General features: G+C 38.7%; 1 protein-coding gene across 3 annotated transcripts in view; it reads right to left on the bottom strand.

The window, feature by feature from the left end:
• The window catches only part of adad1 (adenosine deaminase domain containing 1 (testis-specific)), a 52,820-nt gene that overhangs the window by 17,821 nt on the left and 21,547 nt on the right, over positions 1 to 13,452 (bottom strand). For 2 of the 3 annotated variants that reach the window (XM_077732484.1, XM_077732485.1), the window contains one exon: positions 11,198 to 11,310. The gene's annotated coding sequence lies outside the window, so the exon portion shown is untranslated. Of the gene's footprint in view, positions 1 to 11,197; positions 11,311 to 12,043; positions 12,106 to 13,452 lie in introns of those variants that run through there. The other variant, XM_077732483.1, reaches the window with a different exon arrangement.

Genomic DNA, 13,452 nt, shown 5'->3' with positions numbered 1-13,452 from the left:
GATAAATGGCTTTTATATTAAAAGTGGGAACTCTTTGAACTAATTGACGGACATTGACGAAGATAAGCATTCAAAGCCAGTTTAAATTGGACGGCTATTGCCTTCAATAGCATGCAATGAGTTCATAACTATGGAAAAAGAACATCTAATCTGTTTTTATTCATTTTATTTTCATTTATCATATGAATTAAGTAACAGGAACATTTAATTAATGTTGAATGCTCATACATTTACTATCAGTAATTTAGCTTTTTAAATGTATTTTGGTTTTTTGTATTACTTAATATTTGGATGAACTACTTAATTTCTTAACTTTAGTTTTTATCACATAAAAATAATAGAAAAATGGTTAATAATTCAAATAAAATATTCACTAAACCTTGCTAATATTTAAGTTGTATTTTTAAATGATCAAAGATAGTCTGTTTGTTAAGGAACTTTTTGGGAGGAAAAAAAAACATCTTTTGAGGAGTTGTTTAGTACATCTCTTTACTATTTACTGATTCCAAATGTATTAGAGTATACTAAGAAGAAATCCAATCAGTATTTTAAAACAGAAATACTAAAACAACAAAAGTTGAAAGAGGAGTATTTGTAGACCAATGTGGACTTTTGCAGCCCGTCAAACTTAAAGCCATCACAGTTCAACCTTTAAGTTTGACGAGCCAGGTTTGGGGAAACGCGGTGTCACGCGTCGACGGCGCTGTTTTGACTAGCTGCCGTGACCCCCTGAGTTTCACAATCACATCGGCAACCGTTGGGTCAAAGGTCAACGCTAATGGAGGACCTGGCGAGGGAAGACAAAAACTTCCAACTTCCTTCAGTTATATCAATTGACATACGTTTTAGCACTACTACCACAACAAAGTAATACAATTTCAAGCTCGAGTTAGAAAATAAAGTCATGTCACAAATGATCATTCCTGTCCAAGACAGGTATCAACTGATGAACAGGAGTCTTATGGCCCGGTCATAAGAAATATCCAAATACTCCTCCCCCTGGCAGTGAAAACTTTCAAAAAGCTGAAATAATTTCAGCAAAGCACAAACAAGGGACGTTGGTTAAAATTGACAACCATTAATTTTTGTGGGCTTCCTCTTTCCTGTGCGGATAGCCGTCCTTTCGGGCCAATATAACGACAACAGATCTTATTTTCTATTTTGACGGCCTGCAGGGGAAAGAACAGCTTTTTTTTACGACGTCGGTGTGTATTGGAAAGCCCCTAAAACGTGTCACTAGCACCCCCAGCCCTCCCCCAATTCCTCCTGTCTCCTCATCTTCTCCTATTCTGTCACTCTCCCTCAGTCGCCAACTTCCTCCCCTTTTCCGTTTTGTTCTTCCTTCCAGTGGTTATTGTTCTGTCTCTTCGACCTCCTCCTCCTCCTCCTCTTCCTCCTCCTCACGTAAATGCGGCTAGCAAAGAGTGATCCGTCTTCATTGTGAAGACACGTGTGCTGTTTTGATACTCGGGCCTCAGACAGGGTGAAGGAGAGGAAGAAAAGCAGAAAGTGGCTGACAGTCAAGAATAAAAAAAAAAGGAAAACTAAACAAATAAACATAGCTGACTGGAAGCTCATCCATCACCAACAATGTTAAAAGCTGCACAGCAAATACAAAGTGAGAAAAAGTCAACTATTTTAAAAGAAGACAGTTAGAATGAACAATGCATCGTTCATTTTTTAGAATATAAAGTTAGCCACTAAAAGAATAAAGTGGAGATATTGAAGAAAAATGAGAGAAAGTCATAAAAGGCACAAGAATAATGAGACAACTGAAATAACCTAAACAACAAATCATAATCTATGAGATTAGAACTTTTAATTCTGTGTGATTTGGACACATTCTATCAAATATTGTATACTGTATTCATAAGAATAAAGTCATAATGTTGCTTTATAAAATGCAACTTTAAAAGCCCCAAAATAGACGGATAATAAAGTTGGGAATGTATAAGAATAGTTATTATGATGCAAGAAAAATATGTACTTTTTTATGAGAGTCAGAACTAAATCTGAGTGAAAATAAACAAACTTCTGTGACTGGAAACAACATTTAAGGTGAAAAAATGTCGTTTTGTGAGATCAGAAATCCCCCAAAAACAAGATTAAAATGTAAAATATGATTAAAAATGACTATTTTCTGAGATCAAACTTTTAATCTACCCCCCTCCCTCCAAAAACACTATTAATATAGAATAGCAGCTCAGTGTGTTTTGTCATTTTATATGCAGGAAACAAACGCAATCATACTTTAGCTGTTATTGGAGTTGAGCGGTGCTCATTCATCCACATCCACATGAAGGCTTATATTTTTCAAGTAGAACAATCCATCACCGTTTGGCGGTGGCGGCACGACGTGCATCACGCTGCTGAGCTAATGCACTTGAAGAGCAGACCAATCTCATTTGAAAACGTCTGTGCTGCAGACTCGCTGCTCAACGGCAGCGTTGACAACAAGCATTACAAATGGAAGTTAAGACAAAAAGAGACTAAAAACAGATCTTCCAAAAAGGTTGCCAATACACCCAAAATGAAGCTCCCAAAAAGTTTTTCAAAAATGATTATGCCTCTTTTTTTATCCAATTACTTCTTTCAACTTTCTCAAGGCAATCCGCATTTCCCTGGAAAAAAAAAAACTTCCACATTTCTTGACCCATTGAAGCCCATCGTTCAACATTTGGACAAGACAACGAATTGCACCGTTTTTTTTTTTGTTAGAGTCAGCTCTTCTCCATTCACGTTTCTACGGAAATTGCATTCACTGCTTGACATATTGACTTTTTTCCCCCACTCAGGTTCAAGTCAAGAAATAAGAGTGACACTCTGACAGAGCGCTTCGTCATCATTTATTACCCTCACGGCGACTGTCCTCGCCGAGACGTCTTCCGTAATTGAAGTGTTGTTTTCTTCGGGCCCAAAGTAAACGCCGTCCAGTCCACTCTGACAAACGTTACAAATGACTATGATGCCACATGACATGGCTTCCATTTTTTCTTTTAATAATGCCATATGAACCTAAAGAAGATTTTGATGCTGGACAAACACTCCGCCGTTTCATATTTCACTTGTACCAATTTTAACATCAGTACCAATACGACAACAAATACAATGTTGGCCAGCACTAATATAATAACACCGATTTTGTGAAAAATATGGTTTTCAAGGACGAATGGTCACCCTACTCAATGTTGCGTCCAATCCCTGCTGCTTCAAATGGATTGGACGTCTAGTTCTGTATTTGCATGGCTTTGTGGCAGATGATACATTGCACTAACCACACACATGAACAGAGTCTGCAATCTACACACAGCAATAAGAAAGGCTCTGCCTATGAAAAAGATGGCGTGTGATCATGTTTTCAACCTAATGTTGTTTTTCAACTTGTCACATCCATCATGTCAAATCAAAAGGAAGCGGAAGAAGGCGGGTGGGTGCCCGCCCCGCGCCCATGAGAATGAGCTCATCCTTCCAAGCCAGACGCGCCGCCCCGGCGCTGGCGCTAGCTTCCCGTCTCGACGTGGGAGAACAACGGCGCTCTTCCTCTTGACGAGCCTCCGAGGTACGCTTGATGTCAACACCGACGCCTAAGCCGCCCATCCCCTCCTTCTCATGCTCCCCCCGCGCAATCTCTCTTCTGCAATGCCAGATCGATGCCTTTGATGGCCTCGTTCTTTCACATCAAACTTATATAGGTGTCTTTTTCCCAATGTGCAGTAGTGTTTTCATGTTTTATTTTTATACATGGAGAATATATTATATATTGTATTATCTTTTTTTTTACTCATTTTTACACGTTCTTCACTCATTGGAAGCCAGAGAAATACGTCATAGTAATTGACAGTTAAATAAAGTTAAATCAAATAAAACTTTTGAAAAGTTTGAATTCGATTTTGAGGAACAAAGTAAGATTGTATGAATACAAAAATTATGTACTCGGATATTAAGATTGGACTATGTTTCAATTCTATATAATTTGTATGAAATATAGTCTGATATATGTTTAGGTGAGGAAATTGTTTTAAATAAATACCATTTTATGTAAACAGAGGGGAGAAGGATAGAAAATGATTTTTAGTGTGATTAAAATTAAACTAAATGTTCATTATTATTTCATTTAACATTAAAAAAAACTTTTCAAAATTTCTTTAAACCGATTCTACTGTACTGGAATAAATTGACATCTAATATTTTGCATTTAAGAAGAGTAAGTAAAATGTTTTAAATAAGATTCACTTTGTTTTGAGGATGATTTTTTTTTAATTTGTCAAATAGTTGATGTAAGAACTACTACTACTAATCTAATTAAAAATAAACTGGTGCACTAATAAAGTTGCTGACAACGGACCAAAAGCAGAGCTTGAAGTGAACTGTCGTTTTTTTTAGATAGACTTTTTGGAGGAGTTGAGGACACTTTCCAAGTGCGAGTGTTCAGCGTAAATGGGGAAAAAGTTGATGAGCTCATCCCGTCAGCACTTAAGCGGCGGCTCAGGTAGGAATGCGCCTCATTCATCAACGTCAGAGCCAAGCGTGCGTGTCCATTAAGCAGAGAAGAGTCCCCACTTACTTAAGTGGGTTCTTCCCCCCTGCCAGAATATTACAACAAGACGATTTGTTTTCCCTCTGACACGTGATTGGCTTTGATGGAAAATGAGAGCCAAATGATTCATGGATTGGGGACATTTTTTTATTGTTATGAAAGCTGTTCTATGATTAAATGTATTTTTTTATTGGTAAATATTTTAACTGGACAAAATTATCTAATTAATTGAATACATTATTTTAGCAGTATTTAGTACTAATAAAATCTAAAAATGAAATATATATTGCATTTTATTGTATTACATTATTAAGGAGTGTAACTTCATGAATTTATTTTTAATTTTGGGTACATATATTTCAACTAAAGCCATCTTTTTAACGTGGAACTTTGTTCTATTTAGTCTATATTTATTTTCTTCCCTAATTGAGATGATTTTATATTGTGATGATTTATATATTGTTGGCAATGAGTGGAATCTTGAAAGTCTTTCTTTTTTTTTAACTTTGTTTCACCAATGAACATGTTTTAATTCACTTTAGTAATTATTAATTTAATATTTCAATTTTTAAATCAATCTGCCATGAAATTGATACCTTGTACATTTCTCAAAGTCATTGAAAACTTCAATTGCTCTCATCATTCATATCAAATTTCCATGAATTAAATCCACTTTAGTAAAATTCCATCAACACAAACTCATTGCTGGAGTGAAAACAATAATAAATCAACATTACCACTTACATGACCTTAAAAAAAATAGCGCCTTGGGCAAATATTTTTGTCTTTGAATTGAAATGTTTGGTACCAACTCCATCCATCAGAGACGTCACACGCAAGAAACCCTCAAAAAGTAGACCATGGAATTCCCCATTGACTTTATTTCTTCTTCATCTCGCTCATCTTCGGCTATTAAACTTATTCACTTTATCATTCTTATGAACAAACAACCCCCCATCTTTGCGTGTTGGGGTTTTCCTCCCCCTCTGCCTGTAATTCATCATCCTTTAGAGAGACTAATAGGTTGCGCATGACAGTGTGGGGAGCGTCATTTTTCTCTGCAAAACTCAGCAAATCCTTGCGTGGGCCTCTTTGGGGACAAAATGCTCACTTGATTTGAAAAGTGCTGCATCAAACCCCATTAGACCCCATTACTTGCTCATATAATACTACATACACAGAGTACAGGTGTCTAACCTATGGTGTGCGGACCTGTTCTTATAGGCCTGCAGCAAATGATACAAATAGGATTAAATATGGCATACACAAGAGGCTTGAGTGGGGGCTACATTCTACTGCACTTCTCAGCTTTAACGCTAGATGGAGATAGTCACATAATGTGGTTGTTTGTAGTCCTTAACTCATTCATTGTTATAGACATACAATCCATTTTAAAAACCTGTTTTTTTTACCGGATTATAGTTCTTTTAAAATGATGTAATAGGGCCCTGATTTCCAATCATATAGACTTAACTAAATTGGTGATCCATCGTCATTAGTGGCAGCCAATGAGTTAAAAAAAAAATCTTGTTATGCAAAGAGTTAGCTGAATAACGGGAGAAAAAAATTCAACCAGGCTTGTATTTCCTGACGTCTTTAATATGACGGCGGATGATTACAAATGAGGAATTATTATCTGAATTAAAAAGGCTGTGCTAACGTCATTTAGATGTGGGAAGAAGATCCTCAAGCACTCCCTCCTCTCACTAACAGGATTCATAAGCAAGCATAATAATGTTTGATTAACCATCTTTTGCTTTTTCTTAACGGCCAGCAATATGGCTGCATTATTATTATTCTGAACACGTTAGAGGACACTTTTGCTTCCACAAGATGTAGACAGCAACCTAATTGAGTTAAAGCTACTGATTCCATAGAAAGTAAAAATGATTGGACTTTGCGATTTATCAACTATTTTTGTGTTAGCTTTAATTTTTCCTTTTCTTTGTCAAAAGCTTTGCTTTGCAATTATTTTTGCAATTCATGTTGAATATTAAATCTAGATTTGCACAAAAAATAAAAAATAAAAGAGAGTCTACAGACAGAATTTGATTTTTACATCATAAAATTACTTAAATGCACTATTGGGACATATTTTTGTTGACCACTGTTATTTTGTTTTTGTTTTGCAGCAATTTTGGCAGCATTTATCAAATGAACGTAACAAGAGGTATGCTAAAATAAACCCCCTCATCCCCAAGGACCCCTCTTCCCTATCTGTTGCGGGGGCCTCCACGGTAACGTTATACACTCATCATATTGGCTGCATTGATGTTAGGCCAAATGTCCTCTAAAAACAGTTATGTTAGCCTTGAGGGCAGCCAGGCGTGAAAGTGACCAATCATCTGCTTTGAAATTGTTAGAGACCCCCAGAAAGGGACCGCCAGACATTTAACCCCTTCATGCTTCAATGCATGTTTGATGTTGTGGAGGGGTGAATCAATTAATCGGTATTTTTAATATAGTATACATGTATTTTTTCTTTTAGTAAATACCAAGACATACTACGTGAAGACAATATACTTGGGCTGGCAGTAAATAATATGACTCAATAAATATTGGGGGAATACATAGGTACACAAAAAAAAATATATATATATATATATACATTGAATGTGTTATTTTTTTTAGAATTGTCTACTTTTTCAGATGTATTTTTGAATTCACATTTTCAACATTTAGTACTTATTTACTAATACTGTTTTTATGGAATTATGTATTACTCCTAATACTGGATTTTGTGGCGTAAATAAGTCAAAATCTACTGGAAGTTTAACGTTTACTTACTGGCTTGATATAATTCATTTTGATTGAGAAAAGATGACAGAAACTGTTTGCTGCAACATGAATTCACGACTGACTAAATTAAAGATTTCTTCTCCGCATATGGTAAGATGATCTTTCATAATATATAATCCTTTGGCGCAGTTTTGGTGAGCAACTGAATGCTGTTTTCAATAATGACACTTCCTGCCTGTTTTTCTTCCCTGTGGGAATAATGAGGCGCATGTTGGAAGGTGGCGTTTATTTGCCTTAAGTGTAATTTAGTCTAATACATGTCAAAATGTTATTGAGTTAGTCAAGGCAGGTCAGTTAAAGGACGCATTCAACAAAATCATTAGACGTGAATAGGCGGGAGGGAAGGGCGTTAATGGCCGACTATTTCCTCAATGACGTGCCGGTACTATCTTTAGAGTCAAGCTACTCAACGACCCCGTCAACGCTTCTTTCTTGCCGTACTGTGGGGTAACTGGTGGGGATAGCGGAGGGGCGGTAGGGCGGGTGTTCTCTCTTGGGGACCTCTTATAGCAAGTTGGGAGTGTGGAAACCTGATCGAGCGCCCCTCACCCTAAACTTAAAATACCAGCACAGATCAATAGCTGCAGATTGTTGTCGGATGTCCATGCCTGGACCCGCTCACACAAAATAAATGCAGTTATCTGACAAACAGAAAACACAAATTGTGCATTTTATGTACTGTATTTTCTTACTATATGATACAATTTACTTTTGTTGGACCACCATTCAATATTTGCTTTTATTACAAAGTATTCCACAATTTAATTTCAATTTAATTCAAGGGCCTCCAAATTATTTCATATGAAGGTATATATTTCAAATAATTTTGACATTTTGGACAGGTTTGTTGCTGAAACATTTGAGAAATATTCCGTTTTGAACAGATATCCTTTAATATATAAAATTAACTTTTACATATATTATGAATGATAAAAAAATGTGATAAAATAGGCATCTTGTCTACATTGTTTTAATGAAACAATATTGGAGAATCTCAAATAGTCCTTTTAGTAGCTGTTTTTCAAATAAATCAAAATAAAGCTCTTTTTTTCCCTTCCCAAGTGTAATTAAAAGCTGTCCCGCAGCTTCACTTTGCATCTGCTCGTAAAAAGATGGAAAACAGATCCTGTCTCATCAGCAAGCAGGAGCCAGCCGGCAAAAGTCAAGTATCTAAGTGGAATAATGCATTGTGGGTAAGCACGTCACTGTCATTTTCAAGTAGGAAGACAGCACTCAGATTGATGAGATGTTGATGTTTTTTTATCCTTCTGCCTGAAAGCAATTTCGCAACATTGATGATAAACTGAGGAATTTTCATGCCGTCTTGTCAATTGACTTAAAACGACAGACCCCATGATGCAACGAGGGGGGGGGGGGGGGGGGTGATTTTATCCACTTTTGGGGCAGATGGTGTCAAGAGTTCAGTCTGTCACTTTGGAAAAAGCAAGAAGCAGAACTGAAAATAAAAGGGCACTTTATTGCTTCATTTGACTTCCAAAACGAGGTCATTTTGGGAAATGTTATCATGAAGTTATGAGAACAATCATTTATATAATATTTACTCATTTATTTATAAGATAGTATCAAGTTTTGCTACATTTTTAACCAGATAGTGTTAAGATTTTATTGGAGACGGAAAAAAGAACAAGGTGGTATAAAGACACTTTACGGTTTATATTGACTAGTGTACGCCTCAATATTGACTTGGTTTGGCTCCCCAAAAGGTTCGTCCCCCGACTCCTAAGGTCAGCAAAACACTTATAACTGCTCGCTCACTTTAATGATGATGATGATCACAAGTCTAAGGCATTGATTTTTGTCACCTGAGATGAAAGGAACTCAGAAAGTACTTAAAAAAAACATTCCTTGAAGGAATGGTTTGAGGTGAAATTTTTGATGATGAGTAAAATTGCAAGAGACCCAGCTTGGTGTAATTTTATTGAAAAATATAGCCCAGTTACAGTCCTAGAGCAAAGGGATTGACCTCCATAATGAAGCGAATAAAAAGCGTATTCTGCGGCACTCTTATTGCAAAACGATTCTTGCAGGACTCATTTGTGCAGCGCTCGAACCAGCTTTGAAAGCTCTCTCACGGCGGGTGACAAGCAATCGTGACTATTACACCCGGCCAAACGACGACTTTAGCCAACGGAAGCCCTTCGGGGATCAAACCTCAATCTCTGATGCACTCCATGCAAACGGTCTAACTTCCCACACAGGTACGAAAGCCTCCTCAATGGCCCGAGGGTTTTTTCGTCCATCCAATGAATCTTTTTCATCGGAGGCGCTTGAAAGGCTCGCCAGCGAGGCTTGAAGAGTATGAATGATGGCACTTAGTGAGAAACTCCCGTCCACAGCCCATTAAACGCTGTCCGTCACGCTTCAGATCACCCAGATTAGCGTGTGTCACAAAGTCAAACGCGCCTTACAAACGAGCCTTCCTCCGGCCCCTATGCCATGATACCGGCGGCCGGACCGGGCCCCATGAGGGTGCTTCCTCCAGACTCCTTTGTTTGACCGTCTTATCGAGGCGGTTCGGAAAAGGCAATCTAGGGACGATCGGCAAGGTGTCGCGGCAGACTAAACGGATGTCGGTACGTGTCGTGATCATGTCAAAACAATCCGGTTAAAACGGCAACATGTAGCGCCTTGAAAACGATCACCTATTGGGAGCGAGGTTTTTTCTCCATGGTCAAAACAAAATGAAAATTCTACGTGAAGCCACCTGATGTAGTGGTTCACTTGCCGGACTGCGGTCTTGGCAAGCGTTGGTTAGATTCCAGCTTGGTCGCAATATGATCGTGAATGCAAATGGTTGTCTGGCGACCAGTCTTGGGGGTCGTCTGCCTTTCGCCCAAAGTCAGCTGGGTTAAGTTTTGGGTTGTTTTGCGGGGGGCAGATTGGAATAAACAGATTCAAAGAATTATTTTTATGGTTTATCCGAAAAGGACATCTTTTATTGGGGTTTAGATTTTCTACGACTAGAAAAAAAAAGCCCCAAATAAATGATATACCTGAATACTTAGCATATTTTCTTACTTCTTTTCCTTAAACAGCACAAGCAGATGTAGTCAAATGAAGTGACTGAGTGTTTAAAGACGCTTTGAGAGGAGCCAGAAGATGATAACCAGACACCCTTCAAAGTTCATAACTTGAGTCTGCGCATCGATCACCGCTTGCCAGTAACAATGAAGGAAGAAGAGACTATTGGCTGAGGGGGTGGGGGTGCTTGCCAAGTTCCCAAGATGTGATCCTCAGGGTTCAAACAATGGCAGATGGGAATGTGTCAATATCAACGAGAGGCGCTCGGCATGCACAGACATGTCCGCTACAAACTCACTATCTCAAACTTCATGTACTGATAATTTTAAAGGAAATATTCCTAACAATTTAAGATGAATTTGCTTGTTATCAATTTTCTACTAAATATTTAGGTTGACATATTTTCTTGTAGTTCTCTGAATACATACATAACAAAATGTTTAGAATACTTATTTTCAAGTGCAGAAATAAAGAAGTTTGCTCTTTTACAGAGGAAATATAAATAATTTTTGTGACTGAGATACAGTTATTTCTTAGTTTTGGGTTATGGAAAATGCTTTTCCTTTAAAAAATAAATAATTGAGATTCTTTTAGGTGCCATAACTTGGATAAAAATCATTTAGAAATAAACACTACTCTGATTGTGTTTGGTTAAAATAATAAAGCTAAATAAATTTGGAGATGGAGTTTTTTTTTAGTTTCTAAAATGACATAAATATTCCATTTTGGATTGAATTTACCCAATAACACCTGTGTGACACCTGCTCTGTCCTAAACAATATAGTAAGTAGTGAATTTTAATGTGCAACATAAATTGACCTATCTGGTTTCTGGCCCATCCACTGCGCAGACTTTGATGCCTTTGCCTTCTGTCGGAAGCCGTCGAACATCCTAATCCCAGGGGTGACACTTTTACTGCGGGACAGTCCAACCTGGAAGAAAGCAAAGGTTACAGTAGGCCAAGATCGCATTTCACACCAACAACTACAAGCCCAGACTGGCAACATTATCTACCAGGCTTTTTTTCTTCTTCTAAATGACGGCACACGATTGGACAGCTGACAGAGCGGAGAGGCCCGCTCACCTGTCAGTTATGTTTGGTGTCGGCCGGCCGCCGCTCACATCTTGTCAGCGGCAAATGGATTGACCTCCTTTTGTAACTTGAGAGCCAGACGACCGAAAAGCGAACGAGCGCCGCGTTGGAATTTGGAAAAACTTTCATCTCGCCAGTCAAAACCTTTCAAACGGCTCCACGTCTTTGTCACGTCGCACTTTGCAGCCCAGAAAGGTAAACACAGAGGAGGGGGAACCCAAATAAAGAAAGCCAGGGGGACTTCATTATACCAGATGAGCGTGGAGTCCATCATGCTCAAGTTCAGACCAGGCAATCATTTGATTGTTTGTATTGTACTAATACCGCTTAAAAAAATATTTATACATATATATATGCACAACTTTTTTTTCTTTTTGTACTAACTTACGGGATAATTATTTCACTTTTAAGTAATTCTAATGTAGCTTAACTCATTGTCTGACATCGACTGTGCTATTCTCATCTTGGGAAGAGCAACAAGTGCTCTTTTATTTTACAGCAGAGCGTGTAGCTGGTTGCCATCTTGGATAAGACTAACAAGAGAGTGGGTAGGGTATCAAAAACAAACTTACAAGAACCAAGCAGGACAGGGGCACAGGAAAGAAACATGATATCAACAATGGCACAACAAGACTGAACAGAACCGGGAAGCTTAAAAACACACACATGGGAATTGAGATGAGATACACCTGGTGAGGACGAAAGGTAGAGGGAGGAAGCTGATTGGCCAGTCACAAGGAGCAGGACACAACAGGTGATATGAATTGGTATTCATAAAGATATGACAAGGGTGGCCTGGTGGGTGAGTGGTTAGTGTGTTGGCCTCACAGCTTTGTGGTCCTGGGTTCAAATCCAGGTTGGTCCACCTGTGTGGAATTTGCGTGTTCTCCCTGGGGCTTTTTGGGTTTTCTCCAGGTATTCTGGTTTTCTCCCAGATTCCAAAAACATGCGTGGTAGGCTGATTGTACACTCTAAATTGCCCCTCGGTATGAGTGGTTGTTTGTGCCCTGCGATTGGCTGACCACTGATTAGTGGTATCCCCCATTTCTGGCCCGGAGTCAGCTGGGATATGCTCCAGCACCCTCCGTGATAAAGCGGTTCAGAAAATGAATTTAAAAAAGGATACACAATGAAGCATAAAACAAGATAGGAAATAGCAAGAATGAAAGTACACTAAACAAACACTTGCTAGTACTATATAGTGTCAAATGTGACATTTTTCTATGTCGGGTCACCATCTCTTAAGCGTATTATTGTCCAGCATGTCACACAAAGTTGAGTGCAGCGGAAGCACATTTCATCTCCAGCTGATAAGCGAGACATACGTGAGAAGACGAGAGTGGAAGTGGATTCTATCAGCGTGTTTAATAACAGTGCTGAAAATGAAAAGATCCTGAAGGTACTTTCGCCTCCTCAACGGCTATCTGGAGGAAGAAACAAGATTGCGCCGTCATTTCGATCGGGCCCGCGGGCAGCCACAAGCTCCGCAGCTAACGAGTAGGAAATAAAGGAATTTCTCCTCTTAATCGTGGCGGGCTTGAGGCGGAAGAAGCGGAAAGTCCGAGTCGGACGGCTTGGTCACTCTTCGGGTATAACTTCATCAGCTCCCGCCGACGCAATCAGACATTGCCCTACGGGAGGCCCGGCGCACGCCAAGAAGTGCTTTTTTATCGAGGAGCGCCTCCCTTTTGTAATTAAGAGAATCCCGACCAGCGATAGCCCCACAGTGGAACTTCTGAAAACAAATAAAAAGCTAATGAAGAAATGATTGCGCTCGTCAACGAACGGCAAAAGAGGAAGGAAAGTGCGCCAAAGATGTGCTAACGAGCTTCAGCGAGTCATATATTTCCTAAAATGGTGACCCTCTCATAGACGTGACTTGAATTCCAACCATAATGAAGCTCATAGCTCATTTTAATTATAAATCCAATCCATTTTGAGTCGATTCTGGGACAATTTTTGACAGAAATGAGACCAGATG

Source organism: Stigmatopora nigra, chromosome 14 (genome assembly GCF_051989575.1).
Source record: "Stigmatopora nigra isolate UIUO_SnigA chromosome 14, RoL_Snig_1.1, whole genome shotgun sequence".
NCBI lineage: Eukaryota > Metazoa > Chordata > Actinopteri > Syngnathiformes > Syngnathidae > Stigmatopora > Stigmatopora nigra.
Note: the sequence above shows the minus strand (reverse complement) of the source record. Positions and strands in the feature narration are given on the sequence as shown.